The sequence below is a fragment of the Pithys albifrons genome, chromosome 22, assembly GCF_047495875.1.
Source record: "Pithys albifrons albifrons isolate INPA30051 chromosome 22, PitAlb_v1, whole genome shotgun sequence".
Lineage (NCBI taxonomy): Eukaryota > Metazoa > Chordata > Aves > Passeriformes > Thamnophilidae > Pithys > Pithys albifrons.
The window spans coordinates 8,505,142-8,530,100 of record NC_092479.1 but is presented as its reverse complement, the minus strand read 5'-3'; the positions used below and the strand labels follow the sequence as shown (position 1 = coordinate 8,530,100).

The following is a 24,959-nucleotide window of genomic DNA, read 5'->3' as shown; positions in this document are numbered from 1 at the left end:
GCTCGGCGGCGGAGCCGCGGCCGCGCCGGCGCCCGGCAATTCCCGAGACTTTGGCAGGAGCCGGGCAGGGCGCGGGGGAACACGTGTGCCCGCTCCGCGCCGGGCGCAGGTAACGCGCCCACCGCCCGGGGGTCCCGGCGCGGCTCGGCGGGGCACCGGCGCCGGCAAAGTTGGGCGAGCGGCGGCGGGAGCGCTCGGCGGGCAGGGCCGGGCGCGGCGGGGCGAGCCGGGCCACCGAACTTTCTGCCAAGTGGCCGGGCCGGGGCCGGCAGCGCTTCGCCCGCTGCCCGCGGCGGGACGGCCGCAGCGCCCCGGCAGGGACGGGGCGGGCAGGGGTCGCGGTGGCCGGAGCGCGGCTCGGGGCAGCCGGTGCCCGGCCCCCGGGCGAAGCAGCAGGTTATTTTTACCCGGTGGCATTTGCAGAATGCGCAGCTGATTTGCCATCCGGAGCCAGGAAGTTTCCCCCCTCCGCCTCCTTCCCCTTCTCGCCCCCTTTCCCCCTTTCCCCGAGCGCGGCGGGGCGGGGGGCACGGCCGGGGCTCCGGGGGAGCCGCTGCCCGCGCCGGAGGCTCAGGGGACGGGGAACAGGTGTCCGAGCCGTCACTCAGAGCCGGGCGGCGGGGGGGGCGCGGGCGGCGAGCGGGGCCGGGCCGGCACCGAGCGCCGGTGCCGGGAGCGGGACAGGATCGGGTAGCCTGGCAGGAGCTGGGCAGCAGTGCAGGGACAGCAGTGCAGGGACGGCGGGACTGCAGCGCAGAGCGGCGCTCGGGCCGGCCCGGTGCCGGCAGAGCTGTCACCGGCTCGGGCTGTCTCGCCGCTCGCCTCGGGGCCGGCGCCGGGGCCGCCCGGCTGCGCCGCGGGCAACTCGTGCGGCAAAGTTTGCGGGGCGGCGGCGGGGGCTGCCCCGCACCGCGCTGGGCTCAGCGATCCGCCCCAGCCCTCCTGCCCTTTCGGCCCCCAAAGGTGAAACTTGGCAGGAGCTGCGCGGCCACCCTGTGTGTGCCCCCTCCCGTCCGCGCCGCTCCGCACAGCGGGTCCTGCCGCCGCTGCCTGGAACGGGAGCCGGCGCTCCCCAAACTTCATTGATGAATTTATTTCCTCTATTGATTTGCTGACTCTCAGCGCGGAATCATTTCTTGCGAAGGTTTCGGACTTCTCATTTCAAAAGTCCTGCCTGCTTCCCACCTCCCCTTTATCTGCGTGTCGCTGCCACCTTGTTAGCTACTCTAAAGGTGGTTTGGAAGAGTTTATGGGGGAATATTGTTGAACTTCAGTAATCAAGTTTCCAGATCTTATGCCTCCTGTTTAATTTATTAGACTAGTTATTTATTCTGTTGATGATAATCTGTTGCTGGTTTCTATGGAGATGTTAAACTGATCTCTTTCAGAAATCAAACTCCATATGCACTAAAACGTTTAAAGGAGCAGCGTCCCCTTTTGTTTTCAGACTTTGTACCTTTTCAGTGCTTTTATTGGGCTCCTGTATATTTTATATATTAAAGCCTGAAGTTGAAGCTTTGTGCAAGACAGAGCTTATTATGGCTAACAGAAAGTCAGGGCTTTGATCCTTTTTTTTTGCATCATCATTTAAAACAGATCATTTTTCCCCCCTCATCACACGAGATAGCAGAACCCTTTCAAGATCAAAGCGTCCAGCTAAAAACTATTGTTTAAAAAAAAATAGAAAAAGAGCCAGTTAAATTAGGGGGATGTTTCCTTAATCTGCTTATTTTGTTCTAAAGTTTTTTTTTTTAAGCAGTGAAAACAACAACAACAGAAACTTGTGGCAACTATATTGTTATTTTTATACCTCCCAAGTCTTTTGAATGTTAAAATAAGTTCAAAGTCAAATATCTCCAAAGATAAAGTGCTTGTTAGGGTGTTTTTATTACTTGGTTTCTAAATGTGGAAGGTCAGAATCCAGAAAGCTACCGCATTAGAGAAGGTTTTAATAGTCTTTGTCTCATCTTAATGAGAGAGCAATCTAAAAAACATTTTCCCCGCAACATTTATAAATTATTTCAAAGAAATCTCTCTCCGTATAACTCAGTTTTCATAATTTCTTAACTTATCCATTGCATTATTACATGTGATTCAGTGTAATAGCACTTTAGAAAAAGTAATTGAGGTGAGAGAAGAAATTTTTTTGTGCTTAAAATTGGAGAACTCCTGGTGAGCTGCTGTGTCGATCAGGCTGGCACGGGGTGCACTCCAGTTGTGGGTTTTTGCTCATCTTCTGGAGGAAAGTTAAAAGGTTTGCAAAGAAAATACTGTACCAGCCCAGTGCATGTTTAACGCAGTAAAACCCCTTGTTGTACTTTCTTTTAGTGTATCTTCAAAATGTTTCCACTCCCTAAACCAGAGACGTTTTTCCTCTCTGTGTGCTTCTATCCTGATCTTGGGAATAAAGGAACAATCCTAGAGGAAATAGTGGATGTAGCCCTTGTAACTGCTGTGTGTTTGTGTGTTTGTGCATTTGGATTTCACATATCCATGTGCACACACACACGGGTATGGAAATCACCCAGGTGGTTCATGATCTGTCCATACGAGACTTCTGCTTTTTTCCTTGTTAATTTTTCTCCTTTTTTTTTTTTGTGATTTGTTGTGTGGTAGATCATTTAAAATTTTTTGTAGGCATTCTGTTTATTTGTTTGATTTGAATTGCAAACAGAATTGACTCTGACAAGTAAAAAGAGGAGGGGGGGAAAAAGGAAACACTATGGCTTTAAACTCAGGAGTTTGCATATTCTCCTTGTATCTTTCCCCTTTGCTAATTATTGTGTTGTTTTCAGAGCAAATATGTCATATCCATGGCGACCAGGCAGGTTTATTGTCTTTCAGAAGCAATAGCTCACATAAGTAATTAATGACTTCTTTTTTTTTCCTCTGGCTTAGGTTAAACAGATCATTCAAGGAAAGTCATATCTCTCTCTCCCTCTCTCTCTTTTTTTTTTTTAGCCCAGTGACATAAGAACATGAGTTAGAACAAGAAAATACTTTAACCAAGAAGTCAACAGCTTATTTTTCCTCATTTCTTTTTAAAAGCTGCAAGTGTCAGCTTTCCACACACATGACATTGTCATTCTTGCAGTTTCAGAGCGAAGCCTTGGTTGGCACAGGGAGGGCCACGCAGGCTGGAGTGGAGTTGGTGCTGAGCAGTGTGTGTGGAGGGGGCTGTTCTTGCTGAGGGGTTTGCTGGGTGCTGGAAAAACCCTCACTGTCCCCCCACCCCCCATTCTATCTGTATTAAAATCAGTGTTAAAATAAAGGTGTGTTTTTGTATCTTGCAGATTGTAATTCAAACAGTTTCCAGGAAAGAATTAGTAATTCATTTTTATATACAGCATATATACACACACGCTTGAGCTCCACCCAAAACAATCAAGCTAGCTGGAAAAAACCCCTTATTTCCTTTTTCTTTTCAAGCCCAAGCAAACTTGCCCAGTAACTTTCAAAAGCTTATTGAAAATTGCCCCCCATTTTTGCAAGGAGTTTGCTGCAGGTCTGAATCTTGTCCTTTCCCTTTCCAACTCTGTTCCTTCCCATTAAAGCTGAATTTGCTATCTGTCCAAGCCAGGGGCTGGTTGTGCACCGTGATTTACTGAGGTGGTGATTCCCCCCCACTCCCCCAGCACCTTCACCCCTCTTTTGGTTTTGCTAATTTCATTTTCAGAAGGATTTATACACAGTCCAGCTTTATAAATTCCCTGGGAGATAAAAGCGCCGCACACTTCCATAAACAAAAGCTTTTACTTGCATCCTGTCTTCCTTTTTTTCTTCAAGTAAAAAGGAAAAAACCCTAAAAACAAAACCCCAAGCCATCTGATTGAAGCAGGTACCATAAATGTGTGCTGGTAATGATTCTGTATTCCACAATGCTGCTACTTTAACTTTTAAAATCTGTTTCCTTTCTGGTTTGTAACATTAATCAAAGAGCCGCTTCCTTCCAATTTTTCCACAGACTGGGGCTAATTAGAACCACTCGAATCATATTTTGTAAATTCCATGTGGATGTTACTTTAGGTTTTCAGATCGCGAGTGCTTCGGGTTCAGTCTGGCTGTGCATTCTCACCGTTATTTTATTAATGCCTCTGTCTCCCAAACCAATTCAGGGTTTCTCTCCGTTTACCCCAATTGGATTTGTGGGTTCACACCGAGGGGTGTGTCGGAAGGAGATGTTACAAGTAGGAAAAGGAAAAGCCGAGAAGGAAAGAGGTTTTGCAGTGTAGTTCCAAAGAGCAGCAGAGAACCCCCAAGTAACGTGAAGCTGAGGATTCAACAGAGTTGATAATTGAGCCCTTAACCTCCTGATGTCTGTATCAGAAAAGCAGAGCCTAGCAGAGGGAGACAAAGAATAAAAGCAAACACTGGGCAGGAGGAAGCTGGGGAGATGCCTGAAATATTGAGGTGCAGTTCAGGAGATGTGTGGATCAGTATGTGACGTGTCCTCAGGTTCAGTTTTTCCTCTGGCGAAACGTGGCTGGTTTCGAGGTGGCTTTGGGAGAACCTGATGTGTCAGTGCAGCCGAGAGCGAGCCCGGCGTTCCTGTGGCGTCTGCACATGGAACTTGGAGAGACTTCTCCTGGAATCGCTGTTCATGATTCCCTGTTTCCTTCTGGTTTTGAAGGGACTGGCTAGTGATTTTTTTTTTTAGTCTTTATGGAAGTTAAATAGGTAGAAGTTGGGAGTTTTCAGGTTGTGATTATTGGGCTGTGCTAAAGGCATTCGAATCAAACCACTTTGAGCACCAGGCAGGGAGACTGTTCCATGCTCTGCCATAGCATTTCTCTCCTGTGCATTTGTGTACCCAAACAGGACATCCAAGAATTAGGGGGCTGTGGGCTCCCACACGGATCTCAAAGTTAACTTGCTTTTGGTATATAAGACTGCAGCTTCAAAGAAAAGCAAGGGCGCATCGTAAATTTTGCTAAAATTAATCAACCGTTTAAGAGCTCCACATTAACGAGGTTTTCCAGGCAAGCAGCTTTCTTCTCTTCTTCTTCTTCTTTCTCATTCAAAGTCCAAGAGGGTTGGGGTAAAGGGGGGAGAACATGAGTAAGAAGAGGAAAGGCTTGGAATTTGAGTAGAAATAATAAAAACAAAAAAGGCTGGATTTGTAGAATATAAATCCTCATGTGTCCTTGATCCATATTGTCAGGGTTTTTTTTTTTTGGTCGGATTTGTCCTGTGTGCCTTTGACGGAAAAGGCACGTAGAGAGAGAGAGAGAGAGAGCGCGACAGAGGGGGAGAGAGAGAGACGTGTCACTGCTTTGGAGCTCATTATCATTCTTAATAAGTCTTAAGGAATAAAGAGGAGCATTGAGTGTAAATGCTGGGTAATCCTAACACTCCTCAAGGTGAGAGGAGTCTCGAGGACACAGAGAAAGAGAGTGAGGAGGAGGGGGCTCCTGCGGGGGCAGGAGAGGAGACGTGGAGGAAAGTGGCTTTGGAGGGAGTGGGCATGGGCTGGTCGGGCTGGTGGCTCCGGGCGCGTGGGTTCGTTCCACAGGCCTGGGCCGGGCAAAGTTGTCTCCAAGTTTGCATCCCAGAGATGGCCGTGAACCCGGCTGGACCTTGGGGCTGGAGTGTTGGCCTGCAGTGGAGATGTTCTCTGGCAGACACTGGTGTGAGGAACAGACAGATCTGCTGCCCGCCCTCCCTCGCCCCCCGAGCGGCAGCGCCGGCCCGGGGTGGCAGCTCTGCACCTGCTGCCTCAGCTCGGGCTCTGTCCCCAGCCTGTGCACCTTGCTTAGCCCCTTCCCGTGTCAGTCCTGCTGGATGCCACAGCTCCTTCCCTTCGCCCGGGTTTCCCGAGCCTCTCTCTCCCTGCGCGGCTCGGACACTAGGTGGCTTAAAGCACAGGCTCTGCTGGCAGCTGCCAGCCACGTTCATTCACTCTTTCTGGTGGGCTCCTCTAGTCAAACTTCAGGCTGACAGCAAAACACGGAGATGTCTTTGAATCCGGGTGGATTCAGGTGTCGTGCCTCTTCGGCAGAGCTTTGCAGTCGCGTTGGGGGATTCGAGCCCGGGTACCAGAGGAAAGGGGACACTGGTGAGATTCGTTCAGGGGCTGGGCTGCTTGCTCTGATGATAAGGAGTCAGGAACCTGCTGGTGTTGCTGAGTCCTTCCTTCTCCGGGCAGATTTCACCATACCCATTTTAAAGGGTGTGTGTGTTCCTTTTGGAAAAAACCCTTTCGGGGTTGGCAGCGCCCTCCTTGCTGTGCTGATGTGTAAGGGAAGATGCTGAGCCGTCAGTGATGCCCACTGGCCCTTCCTTCTGGTCTCTTATCTCAAGTCCAGTTGCAGGCAGAAGGGATTGCTGTAATTGGGAATTTGCCTAATGCATCCAAAGCCTCAAGAAAAGGAGTGGAACCCTTGAATTTTTTCCCCTCCTGCAGTCAGTGTTGTCTCTCTGGTTTAGTCCATAGCTTCTGGCTGAAGTAGGAGCTTTGCCTTTTTTTAAATGACTCCAAATATCTTGGAGCAGGTGGGAAGGAGTTGTGGATGCTGAGTTTTGATCAGTTGGCAGAAGCCAAATAAAATGAGGTAGAAGTCTTGCTAAAGACTCATTTTTCTGGGTCCAGGTGCTTGGCTTCAAGGTTAAGCATTACATTGGTAATATTATTAGGTATTAAGTTATTAGTAATGGAACTGTGGGGCTTGCCTGTACTTGGCAGAGAACCGCTAAGGAACTGTATTAGGGCTGAGTTCATCCTGGTTTCTCTGGTGGTGTCCGTCCTTCCAGCATGTCTGAGCCCTGAGCTGGAGGGAGCAGGAGGGAACATGAATGCACTTTTTGTGCATTGTCTGCCTTTTGAACTCTTTCCTGAGACAGTTAATGGGTTGTAGCAAGGAGCACAGCTCTTCCAGGGAGGGATGTGCCTGCAACCCCTCTCTGAGTGCAGTGGCTGCTGCTGAGGTGTCAGCTAATCCCTTTCATGCGTGATTGAGCTGGTCTAGAGTAGGACCCGGAGGTGCAAGAGTCTGTGCTCCCAGGGTGGGTGAGCTCCAGAGCCCTCCAGCTGCCCAGGCCTCGTGTGTAATCACTGCTGTAGGAAAAGGGTTTGCGGCACTGGCAGTTGTTGGGGCCTTTGGGGTCTTTGGCTTCTTGCCTACCACGGCACTTTGGGGTAGTTTTCTTTCCTATTTTTGTGCTGCCACCAGTGATGCTGTTTTGAAACCAAGTAGGTTGTTCCCAGAGTCTGAGCCATAGGGCTTGTCATTTCAATGACAATACAACAAGTCACCTCAGAGGTGGTCTCTGAGGCTGGTCCTGATCCTCCTGCATGTGAACTCAGCTGGCAAGGCTGGTCCCAGTGCTGGGAGGGCAGCACACCAGCATCCATCAGACTTGAGAAGGAAGGAGGTAGATGAACTCTGTACAATTTTTTGGGGGGCTTTTGAGTTTTATACTTTGAAAGAACAGTGGGAACTGGGAAGCTTATAAAGAGAATCCTCCCATCTTCTTGGTGGGGAAGGACTATTTAGAACTGCCAGACCGGTTTTGTTTTAGCTGTGTACTCAAATGTATTGTGTAGTCAACTCAGGAGGGGCCAGTGGAGCAAGTACTGAGAGTGACCCAAGCAGAAGTTTGTCTGGTGGATTTGGAGAAAAGTTGGCTGGCCAGGATTTCCTGAAAGTACAGAATGGTCTGGTTCTGGTCCTGACTTAGAGTTGAAGGTGGGATTGCAGTTGACTCTGCCTTATAAGCCAGTTCTTTTCTTACCTGGTTTTGCTTCTTCTTCCAATAGCAAAGTGACCAGTACTTTTATCCTGCCTAGTCTGAAATGCCAGCCCCACACCTTCCCCAGAGTGCCTGGGCAGAGCTTTCTGAGTTAGATGGGACTGTAAGTGGCATAACTGCAGACTGAGCTGTGTGACCTCAGCCTGTGGCCTGGAGGTGTCTCCTCCTGCCCCGCTCAGCCCATCCCCACCCAGGGAGGGCGAGGGCTGCCCAGGATCACTCGTGTCTGCGTGGAGAGCCTGGCAGAGCAGCTGGGAGGCTGGCACAGAGCTCCCAGCCCGGCCTGGCTGCCTCCCTCTGTGTCTGCACAGCATCCTTTCCATGGGGCTGCTGGTGACCAGCCCCTCCCTCCGCCAGTGCCTCGGGCTGGCCCAGCTCTGTACCAGGGGAGCAGTGTCCTTTCACACTGGTGAGCCAGCAAAATCTCTCCCAGGGGTTATTGTAACCTCTCGGCAGCGATTTGCAAACAGGCATTCCGAGATAAAGTCTTGGTGCCGAGCTCAGGGCCAGTAGGGCAGATATGAACCGCGGCAGGTTTATGAAAGGGAAGGTGTATGAAATGCAGCCTGCATCTCCCATTTCACTGCACTATGCCAAAACACACAGTTTCTTATTTCAGTCACTGTGATCTTTCAAGGAGGTTAATTTCCATGACGAACTCCGGGCCACGTGCTTGGAGGATTTATCTAATTAGACTGACACTTTTCTTTTTTAAAAAAGAAAATTAAGCTGCACCTTGGAGGACTTAAGTATTTTAAACTGTGGGAGCGCAGCAGGCTGTGTGATCCCTGCTCACAGAGCAGGCAGACAGGAAATTTCCCTTTTTCAGTCTCCTATTTAAGACTTCACCAAAGGTCTCTATTTACTTAATTTTCTCAGATGGTGGCTGGGCACTAAAGAGTATTTTATCCTGCCTGAGTCCCTAAAGCCTCAGCTGGCTCTTTAACTCATGTAAAGTATTGATGTTCTGGGCTGTTACGTGTTCAGGATGGAGTGGAGGGTGAAGGAGAGACTTATTACTGCTCCTCAGCCGTGTCCTAGAGGAAGTGCCTCCTCCCGGGGCAGTGAGTGCCCCGTGGAGTGACTGGGGTGGGTGTTTGTCCCTGTCACTGTGCTTGAGCACCTTGTGCTCCTGCATATGGGTGTCGTGCAAGGTGCTGTGACTGTCCTGGGCTTGTCTGTGGTCACACAGAAAAGTGAGTCCCCGCAGAACCCTGAGCCTTGTCCAGCCCTGTTGCAGTTGGGTTGTGTTTGGATTTCCTGATGAAAATACCTTTCAGACAAGAACTGGGACCGTGCTGTAAGGAAAACAGAAGATTTTAGGTTGAAGCTGTCACTTGCAGGCAGGCCCCATGCTCTCCTTGGCTGGGTACCTTTCACACTATCAGGCACAGTGAAGGATGCTGGGTCTGTTCCCACCAGAGGCTCCTGGAGTTCTGCTCACACTCCTGCCTGCCCAATACTTGGCAGCTCCTTGTGCTGCTGCTTGTGAGTCCAGGTTCAGATCACTTCAGGTCTGGTGCTGCTCCAGCTGTTCATCCTTGCAAAGGAGATGGAAGGAAGGTCTTTGCAGGGCACTGGATTTGCTGCACTAAACTCAGACAGCTCAGACACATTTTCTTGCAGCCCAGGCTAGAGCAGAGTGGTATTTGTGAGGTCTGGTATGGGTGGAGGGAAGTGAGAGGAGCCTTGTGAACTGCAGCAATAATACAGTGAATCCCATGGAGCTGTTCATGGTGCAAGACTGCACTGAGTGAGAAAATCCAGCAGCCTCATCTGAGGAGATGGTCACTGGGTGTGCCACAGTCCCCAGCTGATGTGCTGAGGAATCTGTGGTGGAGACAACGCAAGATTTAATTTTAATTTGTCTTTGGTGAGGAAAGGAACAAAAATAGATGTTTCCTTTCCTACACCCCCCCAGCAGAAGAAAAAGAGAAATAAAAACACTCAGATCTGCCAGGCACTCCGAGGTCTAACCAATAAGAGCCCTGTCGGCTGGGGAGCGATCGTTCTGGCTTGGTCAGCCATCCCTAACAAGTTACGGGCTGTATAAACTCCCAGCTTACAGCTGTAAATTTACTCAATTTTGAACACAGCCACGAGCTGGCTCAGCAGGATCTGAAGCGTCTGCTCCAGTGGGCCTGGTATGCTGGAAATGCACAGCTCCAGGGGGCCCGAGCTCTGGGCACAGGGGGGTGTGGAGGGCCAGACCCTGGGCTGACCCCCCAGCCCTGCTGGACCCCGGGTTGGAAGGGTCTCCCCAACAGAAGTGTAGTGTTAATTTATCCTTTCCTGCCTTGGATGAATGCCTCTTGATCTCCACAGCAGCAGGTTTACTGCCCCTGTGCCTGGTCCTGTCCCTCACCTTGAGACAGGGAGCTTGGTCTGGGGACCACTCCTTGCTGCTGGGTGGTGTAGCAGGTGGGCAGGATTTGGTCCATGTGCAGTCCAGGACCTTCCTACAGTGTCTGCTCAGTGCTGTGCTGAGCTGGAGTCACTCTGCATTTGCTCGAGTGACTGGGAGCAAAAGGAGGGCTCTGACTTGAGGGTTTGTTGCTGTGGAAGGCCCTGTTCTCTCGGAACACCTGTAATGTTGCAATGCTGGATACTCCTAGAAAGCTGAACCTGTGGCTTGTCGGCACTGAATCCTGCTGCAAACAGCAGCGTGGTACTTGCATTCAAAGGGAATTTAGCCCAGGCAGATACTTAACTTTGATCACCTCTTACATGTTCAGAAACTGGACAGTTAACAGCCATTTCATCAGGTTTCTGATGGAGAGGCATTTTGTCCAAGCCCAATCCTTTTATCTTGGAATGACACCTCAAGTACTGCCATGTTACTGTCTCTGACCCCTGGGCTTCAGCAAAACCGATGTCATATTTTCTGTTTGCTGGAGTGGGCTGGGAGGGTAGAGGTGGCTGGAGGGATGGCTGGCCCCAACCCTCCTCAGCTGCCCCTGGGCTGCTGCCTGGCTCTCTGAACTGGCCTCTCTGGAGCAGATGGGCCTCCTGGCTCCTGCAGGTATGAGAACAGCAAGGACAGAGGTTATGGGGATAATGTGGCTCCAGACATGGCAAGTGTTGGCTCCTGAATTCAACGCCACTGAAAGGTTTGTGAGAGGTTCCCTCTCCCATCTTCCTCCTCTCCTCTGGAGCTGTGCTGGCTCTGGCTCCCAAAGGGTTAAGGTGACTCATGCCCCTCTCACCAGATCTGCTGGCAGGAACGCTTCATCCCAGCCACTAATTGGTGGTGTTTGCTCTGCACTTTCTCGCTCTGGTTTTGATGAAAACATTTAACCAGGAGCTTAGTGTGCAGGGGCTCCCAGCTGACAGCGGCTCGCCGAGCTGTCCTTGCTGAGTAAATTCAGCAGCCGGGCTTGGGGCTGGCAGGGGAGGGCAGACATGCCCTCCTGGCTCTCCTGGCCTCTGGTTCCACACCTCAGGATGCTCCTCCCTACGGGAATCTTTGGGGTCCAGGCCTGTATCTGCTCTAGTGCACAGGTGCCTTTCTGTGCCTGGACAGCCAGTGCCACTGACAGCCCTTTCAGAGCCTTAGGACAAGGCTGCAGAGGTGGGAAGAGAGGTCCTGACAGGTCCTGTAGGGCCTGGTCTTACCTGAGAGCAGGGGGATAACTTGGTAGGGCTTGGGAGACCATCTGTCTGCAATCCTGAGGATTCTTCCCTGGAGAACAGGCTCCAGTGGGCTCTGTGCCATGGAGGGAAGGTGAAGCTGCTGGTTCTGTTACGTGGAGGTGACCTACTCGTTCCTTCCCAAGCCACCTGGAAGCTTGTGCAGGATTTTCCCAACACAGTCTTTCATTTCAGCTGTTTCAAGTAATTACCTGCTCGTCTATGGGCTCTTCTAGTGGGCTTCACACAAAGGAGTCTGAGCTGATTTTAATTTTTGCCATTCAGGTGGTACAGAACTTGCCATGTCCTTATGGAGTCAGTCTTGAGAGTGGGCATGTCCAAGCTCCTCAGTTCCTACGTCACAGAACCCTTAGGCAGCAGCAGAAACTGAAACAGTCCCCAGGGGAGATGCCAGTTTATCTGTGTTGCTGCTGGAAAATGCATTCAAATTTCTGCCCAAACAGGAGATTGTGACATGCCAGAAATTCATCTGAGCCCGTCGGGGCTGCCACTGCTCTGATATTTCTTTACTTTTCTTTCCTTATCTCTGGTGATCTACCCTATGAACAGCAAAACAAATCCAGATGGGAAAATTTATAAACCAGAAAATCTGGATTCCCTGTTCCTGGAAAAGCATGATTCCTTGTTCCCAGCCGCCTCCGTGTGTCATGGGGTCTGCCATGAGGAGGTGCCAGCTCTGTTGAAAGAGGCCAGGCCTGTGTGTGCATCAGGGAGGCAGAGCAGCAGCGTAACAAACAGCCTGTGTGAGTGCAGGTTCCCAGGGGAGATGGATGGGCTGCTCTGGGCAGGCAGGATTTGCCCAAGGGAGGGTTCACCAACAGGCATTTGTCCTGTTTCGATCCACTCAAGGACCTTGCTCCACATCATTCTACTGAACTCATTATGCCTATTGAGGGAAATTTTCTGCCTCTTCCCTCTCCCTGTCTATTGATAGTCTGGAACCAAATCCACGTGTCTCATTAAACACAAAAGGAGCTGGGCCAGGCCCCCACTGCACAAGGTGCTGCCTGTTATCAGCCTGGAGAGAGGGGAGCGAACAGGTGTAGGATAACAGCACAACTGAGAGAGACCAAAGTGCATCATAAAATAAACAAGGGCCCGTGCTCAGCTCCCCCAGACACACCACTGGGCTGCAGGGTCTGAGCTCAGAGAAGAGCCCGCTCGGGGCACCATTTCATTTGCAGCCAGGAGTGGGCTGATGGTTTTCTGCATCCTGGGGGTGTGGGGGCCCCCCTGCCCCTCGGGTTGTGCTGGGGCTGCAGGAGCAGTGGGACCTCCTGCCCCCAGCGCTGACAGCTGAGGGGAGGGAGGCTGTTGGCAGGATTGGCCTCTGCGGGTCTGACTTGGGTCATGAATCCAAAAATATGGGCCTGGAAGGAGAACTGAAGAAGACAAGGAGCCTGCCCTGGCTGTAGGGGCTGTAACTGCCTGTATTGTGACCTTCACAACCTTTATGTCTTCAGGCAGGAGCCCATCCAGCCTCTGCTCTGTGATGGGCTTCCCTCCTGAGACTGCTTTGGTGAAGATATTTGTACCAGGATTTTATTTGATTTCTTTGCGCCTCCTCTTGCTGTGAGATCTTGTGTTGCCCCTTGTGCTTTGGGGCTGGCAGAGCTCGCAGTGGTGCTGCTGGCATTTCACTGCATTTAGTGAAGCAGTGGCTTGGCTTGTTGTGCCCCAGCATCAGCCAGAGCTTCAGTGTCTCGTGGTGACTCAGCCCCTGGAATTGTGCTTACCCAACAATACCTTTTGTCCTTTGCCCAAAACTTCTGGCCAAGAAAAAGGGGAGAAAGGAGGAGGGAGAAAAGAAAGAAAAGATAAAATTCTGCATTTAGTTGTCCTTTCATCACGGGTGGTGCCAGTTGGTTTTTGCTTTATTTGTACAAGGTGGGGAAAAGAGAAAAAGAAAACAAGGTGGAACTCGGACAAGGCCCAGGAAATGTTTGAACCTGACAACAAACTTCCTTTGTTCAGGGGAATAGGGGAAAGAGAACAGAAAAAAGGGGCAGAAGACCAGCTGAAACCGACCTCAGCCCTGTTCCCTTGGGCAGGTTTCTTCTTCCTACTCTTTATTGTTTGGGGTTTTTTGTTTTGCTCAGGTGTCATGTGATAATTTTGTTTGCACAAGGGCCTTTATGTGCTGCCTTCTAGAAGGTGGACAGATGAAAGGTTTCCTGGGGACACATTTGTTATTTGGATGAGGAGGATTTATTATTTATTCTATCATTTATCTATCATTATCTATCATTTATACATGCTTTGCATGATCCTTCTCCTCCAGCCCTGAAGATCAAGATGGCTAGAGGGGAAGGATGAAGGACTGTGCTTCTCAGGAGGAGAGACAGATGAGCAATTTAGGGGCTGGGCAGACAAATCATGGTTAAAATGCAGAAACCAGAGGGTTTTGTCGATGAGAAGATCCCCAGCAGGGATACTGCCTGGGGGACTCCTGGGTGCCACCAAGGGCTGGGACACAGACCTCCCTTTTTTGCAGGTGGGCACAAAATCTCTTGCTGAATCCCCTGCCATGTTCTTCCACAAGAAGAATTGGGAGTTGTGGGATGGCTGCCCAAGGGGCACTGGAAATTTGAGTGACCTTCTGCTGCGTGGGACAAAATGGATTCTGGTGGGGTTGGGTTTCAGCAGGGCTGTCCCAGCCAGTTTGTTGTGAGCACTGAGGGCACAGCCAGGGCCATACAGCCCTCCTGGAGCTTGGCTGGAGCTTGGCTGGAGCAGATGCCCATCCAAACAGGGGGAAGGCTCTCTGTGTCAGCACCTGTGTGTTCAGTACAGCTGGACTGGGAGGCACTGCCTGATCTGTGTCTTCAGGAGATGCTCTTCCAGGGAGGCTGCCTGGTACCCTCCCAAACTGCCCTGTCCTTCCTGGCTGTTGACTGTGTGCAGTGTTGCAGTGGTCCTGCAGGGCTGGAGTGGCTGGGTAGCCTGGGATGAAAGGCTGGTCAGTCCTTTCTTGGCCAGGTTAGAAATGTATTACCCAGTGCTTAATTAATCTCTTTTGTCTCATTCAGGTATCACAAAGTGTTGTGTCAAAATCAGTGAGCAAAGCTGTGGGCATCAGCTGTAGGGCAGTGCTGGCTGTGCTCCCCAAAGAAAGGTTAAATGTTTTGACTCTGCTTGTAGCAGGGAGGTGTCCAACACTCAGTACATGAAAGGGAAGAACGAAGAGCTGAGTGTCAGAGTCACTGCGTGGAGCTGCACCGAGGCAGCTCTTCCCGTGCTGTCTGAGGGAAGTCTCTCCACTCTGAGAATGGCCAAGTCACTGCCATGCTCACTGTGTTAAAGCATCCAAAGATGCTGCCAGTGAAAACTTTCCTCCTGATACTGAGGAAGTGGATTCCCTGTATTGCATTACGTGGGATATGGATCCTTGGTGACCCTTCTTTGCAGTGCATGTTTCCCCTGAGTTTCATCAAACAGCCCTGGTGCTGCTCTTTTCCTGACTGCTGCTGGGCCTGGGGATCTGGGATGCCTGGGCTGCAGGACATGATCCCCATTAAATAACTCCAGAGCAGAGTCTGAATTCAGGCAGTCCCAGGCAAAAGCTGGAATATTTCACTCCAAAATGCGTTATTCCAGATTTACTCCAGGAGCTGCCACATTCCCACGCTGCTCCTCAGTCTCTGCCTCAGTGTTTGTATCTGCACAGTGGAGATAATAAAACTTGCCTCCAACACGGCTGCAGCTGGGAGTTAAGGAACAGTTCCAGAGCCAGACTGGAGGCAGCTACAGAGCATAGGCTGTGTTTTTGCTGCTGGTGTGTTTGTCTGGAGTTAGGAATGAGGGCCCAGTGAGGCTCAGAGCGGCAGGTGAGCACTCCCTGCTGCCTCTGCTCTCCCGAGACGCTCCGGGAAGGTTTGCCCGGGGGTGCTGAGGGAGGGGCTGGCACTGGGGAGCTGCAGCAGGAGCCGTGGTGGAGAGCAGGCACCTCTCCTGCCGTCCATCCAAGCGCAGGAATGACTGTGGGGAACGATTTCAAAGCCACCACTATGGAGATTAAGGGGATGAGAATGTAAATCTCAAGTAAAAAGGTAATTGAATGTAATAGCAAACACTGCTCGGTCTATGTTAATTTTAGCTCTTCCCCTGGATACAAGGCGCTGTATTAGTGTTTTATTACCATTTTGTTTGCACTAATAAAATAGTAAAATTTATTTCAAGGAAGTTGAAGGATGGTTTTACAATGCAAATTTGAAGAAATTGGACTTTTCATTTACGCCACTGCTATTTTAAACCCTGAAGGGTGTAAATTAGCCTCCTGTGCCTGGGTGAAATCCACTGCTTCCACAGGCAGGGGGAGGATTTGATGTGGGGGAGAAGAGAACAAAACCAAATCATCTGAATATTTCAGAGAGACAGAGATATCTGATGAGGAGAGGGAAAAAAACCTGCCTGTGCCCACTGAGCGGAAGGGCTGGAGCAGAGTGGGAAGAGCTGGTGAGGAGCAGGTTTGTGCTGGTGAGCAGCTCCAGCGGCCGTGGGTGTTGGGAAGGGGCAGAGCGGGGCAGGGGGACCAACACACGGCTGTGCCCTGCATAGGGCTGTGCCCCACACACGGCTGTGCCCTGCATAGGGCTGTGCCCCACACACGGCTGTGCCCTGCATAGGGCAGTGCCCCACACACGGCTGTGCCCTGCATAGGGCAGTGCCCCACACACGGCTGTGCCCTGCATAGGGCTGTGCCCCACACACGGCTGTGCCCTGCATAGGGCTGTGCCCCACACACGGCTGTGCCCTGCATAGGGCTGTGCCCCACACACGGCTGTGCCCTGCATAGGGCTGTGCCCCACACACGGCTGTGCCCTGCATAGGGCTGTGCCCCACACACGGCTGTGCCCTGCATAGGGCAGTGCCCCACACACGGCTGTGCCCTGCATAGGGCTGTGCCCCGCACATGGCTGTGCTCTGGACATGGCTGTGCCCCACACATGTCTGTGCCCCGCATAGGGCTGTGCCCCACACACGTCTGTGCCCACACACGGCTGTGCCCCACGCTGCCCACACCGTTCCTCCTGTGGAGGAGGCGCAGTAACTGTGGCTCAGGTGATGAGCAGATGCTGCAGTGACAGACAGTTCCTAGAGGTGTGGAAGCCTTGGGCAGGCTTCGCTTTCCGGCCAGGGAACCCACACATCCCATGGTGCCCGCACTTCTCTCCTCTTGCTGTGTGTCTGTGCCTTCCTGCCACGGCCCGGCCCATCCGGGCTCTGATTCACCGCTGAGTCACTGCCAGGGAAGGTGCCTCTAGCCCAAGGGTGGCTCAGCAACCTCCTCCTTCACCCAGGACTCCTCTGTGGCACGAAATAGGAAGGGATGGGCAGATCACCTGGGCCCTTCACCTTTGTAAAGTTGTTTATAACAGTGCTGCTCTCATCACGCTTTTGCCACTGCTTGGCCTTGACAGAAATGATGCTTTAAGGGCCGAGCCACAAGAATCGGGTCCAGAGAGCCATGTTTGGTTCCAAAGGTCCCGTGCTGAGCTGGCCACGTGCCTTTTGGAGGGAGGTGTCTCAGGGTGTAGAAGCATCCAAAGCCCAGCAGCTTTCTTGGACTTTTCTGAGTTTCTGCAACAGGTCTGAAAATCTCACAGGAACTTCAAGGGCTTTGTTCTCCCAGTGCAAAGAGAGGTGTGGAACAGGAGTTGTAGCATCCCTGTTTTCAAATCCCAGAGGTCTCCCATTCCTCTGCTGGGGAAGGCTTTGAGTTACTGTTTTCTGTTCATGTTCACCTTGCTCATACCCCAGTCTTCATGCAACACAGGCATGAAGGGAGCCATGCTGAGTTTGCCGTGCTCTGGAGACTCACAATTTTTTTCTTAATCTTGAGTGAAATTGGACCTGTTCATTGTCCTGAGATGCTTGTTTGAAGCAAGTCTGTGTATTACAGACCTCCCCAAGCCACACCAGGTTTTGTACAGTGACAGAGGTACTGACTGGGTTTGAAGTGCCCAGAGAAGCCTGTTCCTTCTGACACCCAGCAGACTGATGGGCACCTCCAGCATGGCTTGCTCCAAGGCAGTTCTCTGCAGCAGTGGTAGTGATGTTGGTGCCAGCCCGGTGGCTCTGCTGTGGGTGCTCCTGTGGGCTGTAATTGCTCAGGTGCTCGTTTGCTGTCTGGCCTCCTGGTCTGGCTGTTGCCCTGCATTCTTGGCCAAGTGGTGCAGAGTGAACTGGAGAGGAAAAACCAGCTCCAGTGATCTGATTTTACAGAGTAGATCTCCCAGCTTTCCTTTGGACTGTGAATATCATCTATTGGATTTATCCTCAGGAGGCCTTTCAGGACAAACCCCGGTGTTTACCCCACGCGAAGGCAGGATAGAGCTTTGACTTGTTGCTCTTTATGGGCTGGGTGGCAGCAGCTCCACTGGGAATGCTGAGAGCAGGCCCCAGATCCTGTGTCTGTGCCACTGTGCCACCTCTGCCAGTGTCTGGCACTAAAGACAGCCTTCAAAAGTTCTCAGACCCTCCTGCAGGTTCAAGTTGTAGCATAAAGCCAGTGGCCCATGGATGGTATCAGGCAGCCCTCCTAAACTCCTGCCCTGCTCCTTTGGTGGGTGTAGCAGAGGCTGAGCCAAGACTGAGGGCGTTACCAAAGAAAGCAAAGACTTATTTTTGGCATTGAAATGGTTTCCTATTCCAGGCGAGTCTGGGGAGCAGCGTGGTTGTGTACCCAAGGATTTAAACAGTGCATTAAGCAGAGGGGTTACACTCCGGGTGGATTTCAATCAAAAACTATAATTACATCAAATAGCAAACGGAAATGGAAAAAGGGGATTACTGACTCGACCCTGGGTGCTGTTGGCTGCTGAACCTGCTCCATTATTCACACCCCCTCTGTTGCCTGAGGTGGGGTGTGTATGTGTGTAGGCAGCAGGGCCCCCCCTCCTTTTTCCATTTCCTTCATCCATCTGATGAAGTCAGAGTCCCTGTGCCGGTATCAGTGCTTGGAGGAAGGTTGGAATTTGCATGACTTGGATTTGGGGCTTTGTAAGGCAGGTTTGATCTCCCTGGGCAACTCTTCCTGGCTCCAGGCAGGAAGAACTGCTCTGCTCAGGGAGCCGTGGGAACCCCCAGGCCCACAGGCTTTCTCTCTTTCTCTGTTTCGTTATCAGACCGGTGCTTGGGACTCATCACTGCTCATCCTCAAGGAAACTGGAAAGCTCCAGACTGCAAGCAGGAAGTTTTTTCTAACCTAGGGAGTCAGGGTGGTGTTTAAAACCCTCCTTCAGTTTATAGAGTTGTTCTGGGTCTGTGTTTGGTCTCTGAAATCACAGACTGTCTTGCTTGGTATGACCAAGCCAGACCTTCCCAGCTGAGGGTTTAACACCCACCTGCACCCCCAGTTTGGGCTCCCAGGTTTGCTCTCTCCTCAGGGGGCAATGAGGCTTCTGCAGTACTTGGAGATACTGTGTGGATTCCAGTTTGCCACTTTGTCTGTCTGGCACTGCTGTACCTGTCACCTGCCTTCTGGTCTTCATCTGCCTCCTGTCATTTGTGCTGCTCTCCCTGTCCCTCCTGCTGTCCCCCTCCCTTCCTGTCACAGGCAGGTTGTGTCTCCACACACCTGTTGCACACCTGGGGTTGTGCTCAGATGGCTGGAAGTCCTTACCAGGCAGCAATTCAATCCTCCACTGCCTTCCCAAGCCTGATTCCTCAGGTGGTTTTCCAGGTGTCTGATCCTGGATTCCACAGCCCAGCCCAGCTCCTGTTTGATGGGATCTCTTCTTCTCTGTTCTGAATGGGTGAGATGTTGTGCTGGAGCAAGGTCTTGTCTTCATTTGAGCTCCAGAAGGGCCCTGCTTGGTGCTGTGCCCTCCCAACATCTGCTGCTCCCTCACCTGATGTGCTGCCCCTCTTTCACACTCAGAGCTGGGGGAGGTGTTGGGGTGTGTAGGAGACACCCCAATACACTCATGGACAGTTCCTGTGTGGTTTGGGAAGCACAGGAAAAGGACAGCAGTTCCTTCCCTGCTTTGGGTGGTGTAAACCCATCCAGGGGGAGGCCCTGCCAGTGCTGACTGCTCTTCATGGCACCCACCTCACCTTCTCATGAACACTGGGGAGGAAAGGGGCTTTGTAAGTGTAAGGAAATATTCTTTTCTTATAGACAGGTCTTTAATTTTGTAATACTGTACAGTGAACTGAAAAAAAAATCCAAATACAGGTTTAGCTGAAAATAATTTAAATACAGTAAAGAAATGCAGCCTGAGTTAAAAACTGAAATCCCTTCTGGCAGGTAAGGGAAAAAAAGGTGTTAGTGATTAGACCAAACTTTTCTGTATTGTACAAACAGGGAAAAAATTCATAAAGACAAAAATATAACCAAGGCAGTTTCCCAATTAATTTTTTTCCTTGTGCATTTTACTGACTTTAATTTTAAATGCATTTTATGCTCCCTCTGCAGTATTAAGAGTCCAGACACAATGGTCTAGGGGACTAGTTCAAGAAAACCAAACCCTTAAACAAACTGATTATCTCACTGTTCAAAAGAGCTACAGTGGGAAAAATACACAGTGACAAAAAAATTACATTGAACATTCTAAAATCTATCTTGATTTTAGATTTGTTTTCTTACACACTCTGGAAAATAGAAAAATAAATCCTAATGGAAGAAAAAAATTGTAAGAGACAGAGGAAGGCTGGATTTGTCCTACTTTGTTGGAGCTTGAATTTATTCCTCTCTGTGCAAAGTCCTGTTTGTGCAGCCGTGAATGAGCTGGAGCCAGTGGAGCTCCCTGGTCCAGGGCCTTGATGGCTTTTATGATCCAACTGGGACCCTTCTGCTGCTTCCTTTTTGCCTTTCCTAACTCTTTTGGAGATGACAACCCCGTTCTGTTCTGCTGTCCTTGTGTACACCCCAGTTACCTTTCATCAAATGTACCATCTGAGCAGACGCGAAATAAAAGGTTTGATTTTAACGGGAGATCATTTGCAGGTGTGGAAAAATCTGAGCAGAGGGTGAGGTTGAAAGGGAAGGAGCAGCACGTGGAGGTTCAGGCACTGCTGTGGAGAGGTGTGGAACACTCCAGAGCTGCAGGTGCTGAGGAACGTGGAGGACCCGGGTGGGAGTGTTCTAAAGGAGCAAAGTGCATGGACAGGGATGACATTCCCTGTTCTCCTCCTGCCAAGGGTGACATTCCCTGTTCTCCTCCTGCCAAGGGTGACATTCCCTGTTCTCTCCTGCCAGGGGTGACATTCCCTGTTCTCCTCCTGCCATGGGTGATATTCCCTGGTCTCTCCTGCCAGGGGTGACATTCCCTGTTCTCCTCCTGCCATGGGTGACATTCCCTGGTCTCTCCTGCCAGGGGTGACATTCCCTGGTCTCTCCTGCCAAGGGTGACATCCCTGGTCTCTCCTGCCAGGGGTGACATTCCCTGGTCTCTCCTGCCCCGCTCCCGGTGCAGCTGGGACGGTCCCGCCGCCCTGGGGAGCTGCTGGACCAGAACCCGGGAGCAGCTCTGCTGGCAGGAGCAGCTCCCCTCGGGATGTGATCTTCATGGGTTACTGGTTTTATCAGCAGCACATCCTTTCGTACGGAGAAGGAAGAGCAGAGCGGGGAGAAATTCCATCCGGCGCTGCTGATTCAGGGGAGTAAAGAGGTGGAATTCATTAGGAAAAAATTGTTTACGGCACAGCTTTAGTCAGAGGCTCTTCCATTTTAGCATCCTGCTTTTTATGATGGATTGTGTGAGAGGCAAAGCAAGCACTGGGGGTTGCTGGCTGGTTTTGTTTTTATTTTTTCATTAAAGTTTAATTGCGTGACTTGTTACGTGATGCAACTTCTGGAAACGCCTGTTGTAGTTGTTTGCAAAATGATTTTTGATTTGTTGTGTTTGAATCTGAGGTGCAGGGGTGTTAAAGCTCAAAGAGGTATCCAGACATGCATAAGGAGAGAAACCACATGTGTGTATATAGAGAGAGAATAGGTTTTGATTAATGAAAGAAAGGAACTGAAACTGCTGTGAGAGAAGAATCTCCTTTATTCGAAAGCTCTTCTGCTACAGCACCAGGACAGAGAGTAAGGGCCTTAAAATCAGTGTAACTATAATTTATATCCACCGTAAGGACACTCTCTGCCTCCTGATCAGTAATGGAGCCTTAAATATAAATGGATCCTCATCTTGCAAACACTCAAATATTTTCTTTACTCACATGAGGTGTCAAAGGAAGGGTTTCTGTAAGGAAAACAGGACATTTGCATAAGTACCCACAGCGTCAAACAACACAGAATTTGGGTTGCATAAACAATAACAATCACATTAAAATCACACTGCTTTAATAGTTTAGGAAAAAATACAACAAAAACATTGGAACTGTAATAGATGTTGCCTCTGTATCGGTATCGATTTCATCATTTGCGTTGCCTTAATCTTGGGTGGGTGAAGATTAAGAATCTCCACGTCGAGGTTTGTGTGTGCAATAGGCAGGAACATCATAAGCAGCTTTCCTTGGCCTGGAGAGGATGATTTAGGGCAGTGTTTCCTCCATAAAACCTGGGTTTGGAAAACAAAGGAGGATCTTTATAAATAAAAACCTTGAAAGGAAAATACCCACTAAACAGTGAACTGGGGGAGAAAGTTCTTACTTTCAGTGAGTTTTCCAAACTTTGTGTTGAAAACAGGAGAGCAAAGTGACCTCCACATGCACAAGTGAAACTGATGTTTTTCCACTGTCCAACACATCAATTCCCAAAGGAAATTTGGAGTGTAAGTGCTGAAAAAGGGGAAAAGGTAGAAGATGTGTTTGTATTCTATAATCTGGAGCCTTTTATGTATAAAACATTTATACCTGTTTGAGATGTGATAGTTAAACTGATATCCTGCACTGAAACAGCCATTTTGGCTCAGTTCTTAATTGGTAACAATCTTGTTTTTATGTGGATTTTGTAGAAAAGAGATGGCTCTGTATGAAACCATTACGAGTTTGTGTGAGGTAACTTCTTGTACACACTTTTAAAAATCCATGTCTTTGAAATACTGTAATGAAGTATGAAAAATGAAACAGAAGGAAATTCACTCTGTAGAGCATTTGTGAATTAAGGTTAACACGCTCATAAAATGATGATAAAAAATTAGCAATGGTCACCTTCAGCTTTGGTTCCTTTGAAAGAGCTGAGCTCCATCAAAGTAAAAGGCAGTTCACTCAGACTTGAAAATGGAATCTCATCTAAAACTTGCCCAGCAAATGGTGGGGCTGAGCTGCTCTTTCCTGGAGGGAAGTTGGGATTTCTTGCCTCCCGTTGGGTTTCTGCTCAGCCTGAGGTCTGGTGTTCTCAGCCCTGTGTGATGGGCATGTCCCAGGATGTGCTTCTGCACCAGAACTTGGGTTGCTTCCTGCTCCAGGTAAGTGCAGCTTTCTGAAAAGCCTTACACCTTTTTTCCTCTAGTTATCATCCCTGAGAAGTTTGTCCCTCAATTTTTACCTGGGATTTTTTCAGATTTTGTAGCTGTGCATAATTTGTACATTTGTGCTGTCTGTCCCTGGTTTGTGCTGGCCTGGAAGTGGCTCTGCAGCCTGTCCAGCAGAGCAGGCAGGTCTGAGCTGGGCTGGGCTGTGTTGGCTGCAGGGCACCTGAACTTGGGGTTTGGGTGTCAGGGGACACTCACTCTGCCCTGCTCTTTCAGGAGGCAGGAAAACAGTCCTGTTTTCCCTGGCCCATCTTTTCAGTGAGTCTCTCTCTGAGCCAGACAGTAACCAAAACTGGTCCCAGACTGATCCCCTGCTGAGCAGCTTTCCTGCTGTAGGGTGGCATCTTTGGCAAAAAAATAAAATTAATCCCCCCCACCAAAACACCAGTCTTTAAGTGAAAATAGCATTTCTCTTTAGACTGTGAAATTTATTGAGCAGAGAAGTGGATAATCCAGGGGTTGAGCACAGATAGAAATTTTGTCTTCTAGCCCTGTCTGAGTTTGGTCAGGTTACTTTAACTCCTTGTTTCCCCACCTTCACTGCGAAGTGAAGAATCCCCCTGTGGCATTCCATGCAGCAGAGCTGGAAGCTGGACTGGGCAGCAAATACATCTGCACCCATGGGGGGTTTGTGTCAGGAATCTGGGGATGTCTCTGAGTTCCTGTGCACTTGCTCATTTTTATCAGTGAAATAACTCTGGCTTTTAAAACTAGCAAAAGCAATTAGTTCACTCCGGGGACCAATAGGTGGAAACGTGTCATTTTAAAAAATGGATTTGGTTGTGGGGATCTGTGAGGCTTTTTGTGTCAGGCTGGAATGTCTCTGCTGCAGGGCTGTCTGTGGGCTGTGCTCAGCCCAGGATCCTCCTGAAGGGCCTGTGTGTCCCTCCAGCACAGGCATGGAATGGACCTACAGTGCATAATTGTAACAGGAATACACCAGAATCCTGCGTGTGCACTTCTAAAATTGGCTGGGTTAATAAAACGTGCTGATTGCTCCCTGAGGATATCAAGGCAGTGGATGATCTTAGTGAGGGTCACCAGTTCAGAGCTGGGGCAGGTTGGCAGGGCTGCAGCAGCCGGGCCACGGCCCCGTGTGCTCCCCCAGGCTCCTCACGGGCAGGGACCTCCATCAGCACCGGGTTAGAAAGGAGGGGGATGGCTCTGTGTGGGGCTCCAAAGGCTGGAATGCTCTCCCAGTTCTGCTTGGGATTTCAGTCCCCTTTCCAGTGTAAGGTTAAAGCACAAAGCTGCTCGCCCATGGCCTCTGAATTCAGCCCTTCTGTCACACATCCCACCTTATCTATGTACTGGAAACAGTTAATTTGAATATTGTGTTGTATTTTTTAAACAAAGGTGGTTGATTTCCAAGTTTCCAAGAGAAAGGAAAGGTGCAAATATTTGGCTATTGCTGGCTGCTGGTTACAGGGATTCAGGCTGTCCATCCAGGACAGAGAGCATTTTCCACCTTGGGAGGCAAATTATCCCCACTATACCTGCACAGTGTGAAGGAAAGGCACAGTCTGGAGCAGTGAAACGCTGTGAGGTCCCCCCTGCACCTCTGGGTGAGCAGAGACCTCCTGGCCTTGCAGCTTTGGCCCCCAGGCCGAGCTGTTCAGCAGGGGAGGGGTCTCATGGGGGTGCAGGTGGGAGATTGGTGGTTTCTGGCTGTGCTTGCTGTGACATCCATCCCCTGCAGGACACATGGAGGCTGAGAACACGACACGCTGAGCAGGAGGGCAGCTCCTGGTCAGGCACTTGTATTTTTGCTGCCTTAGCTGCTGTTATAAATTCCTCACTCTGGCCCTTCACTTGTGATATTTTCCCTTGGCCACATCACGGCCGGGTTTGTTACCTCCGGCTCCCTGCGGACGTGGCAGCTTCAGGCAGTAAAACATCCTGCAGCCCTGGGAGGGAGGACAGGGCGCTGCTGCTGGGAATCCCAGCTGGAAGGGGTTCCGGGAACACGGCTCTGCCTCCAGCAGCCCTGGCTGCACCCACAGGGATGTGCAGGAACAACGAACCTGTGACCTGTGTCGGGAGAACAGATCAAGGTGCTCAGAAGGGCTGTGGGATTTGGAATGTGGGTTGAAAAACAAACAGCAGAGTGTGGAGGTGGCACTGAGAGGTGATTGC

General features: G+C 50.4%; 1 protein-coding gene across 5 annotated transcripts in view; it reads left to right on the top strand.

Annotated features, from left to right (window-relative positions):
• Positions 1-24,959, top strand: part of CASZ1 (castor zinc finger 1) — a 194,758-nt gene that overhangs the window by 3,214 nt on the left and 166,585 nt on the right. Inside the window, exon 1 of one of the 5 annotated variants that reach the window (XM_071575980.1) lies at positions 17-109. The exons of the other annotated variants lie outside the window; for them this stretch is intronic. The gene's annotated coding sequence lies outside the window, so the exon portion shown is untranslated. Of the gene's footprint in view, positions 1-16; positions 110-24,959 lie in introns of those variants that run through there. 5 annotated transcript variants of the gene reach the window in all.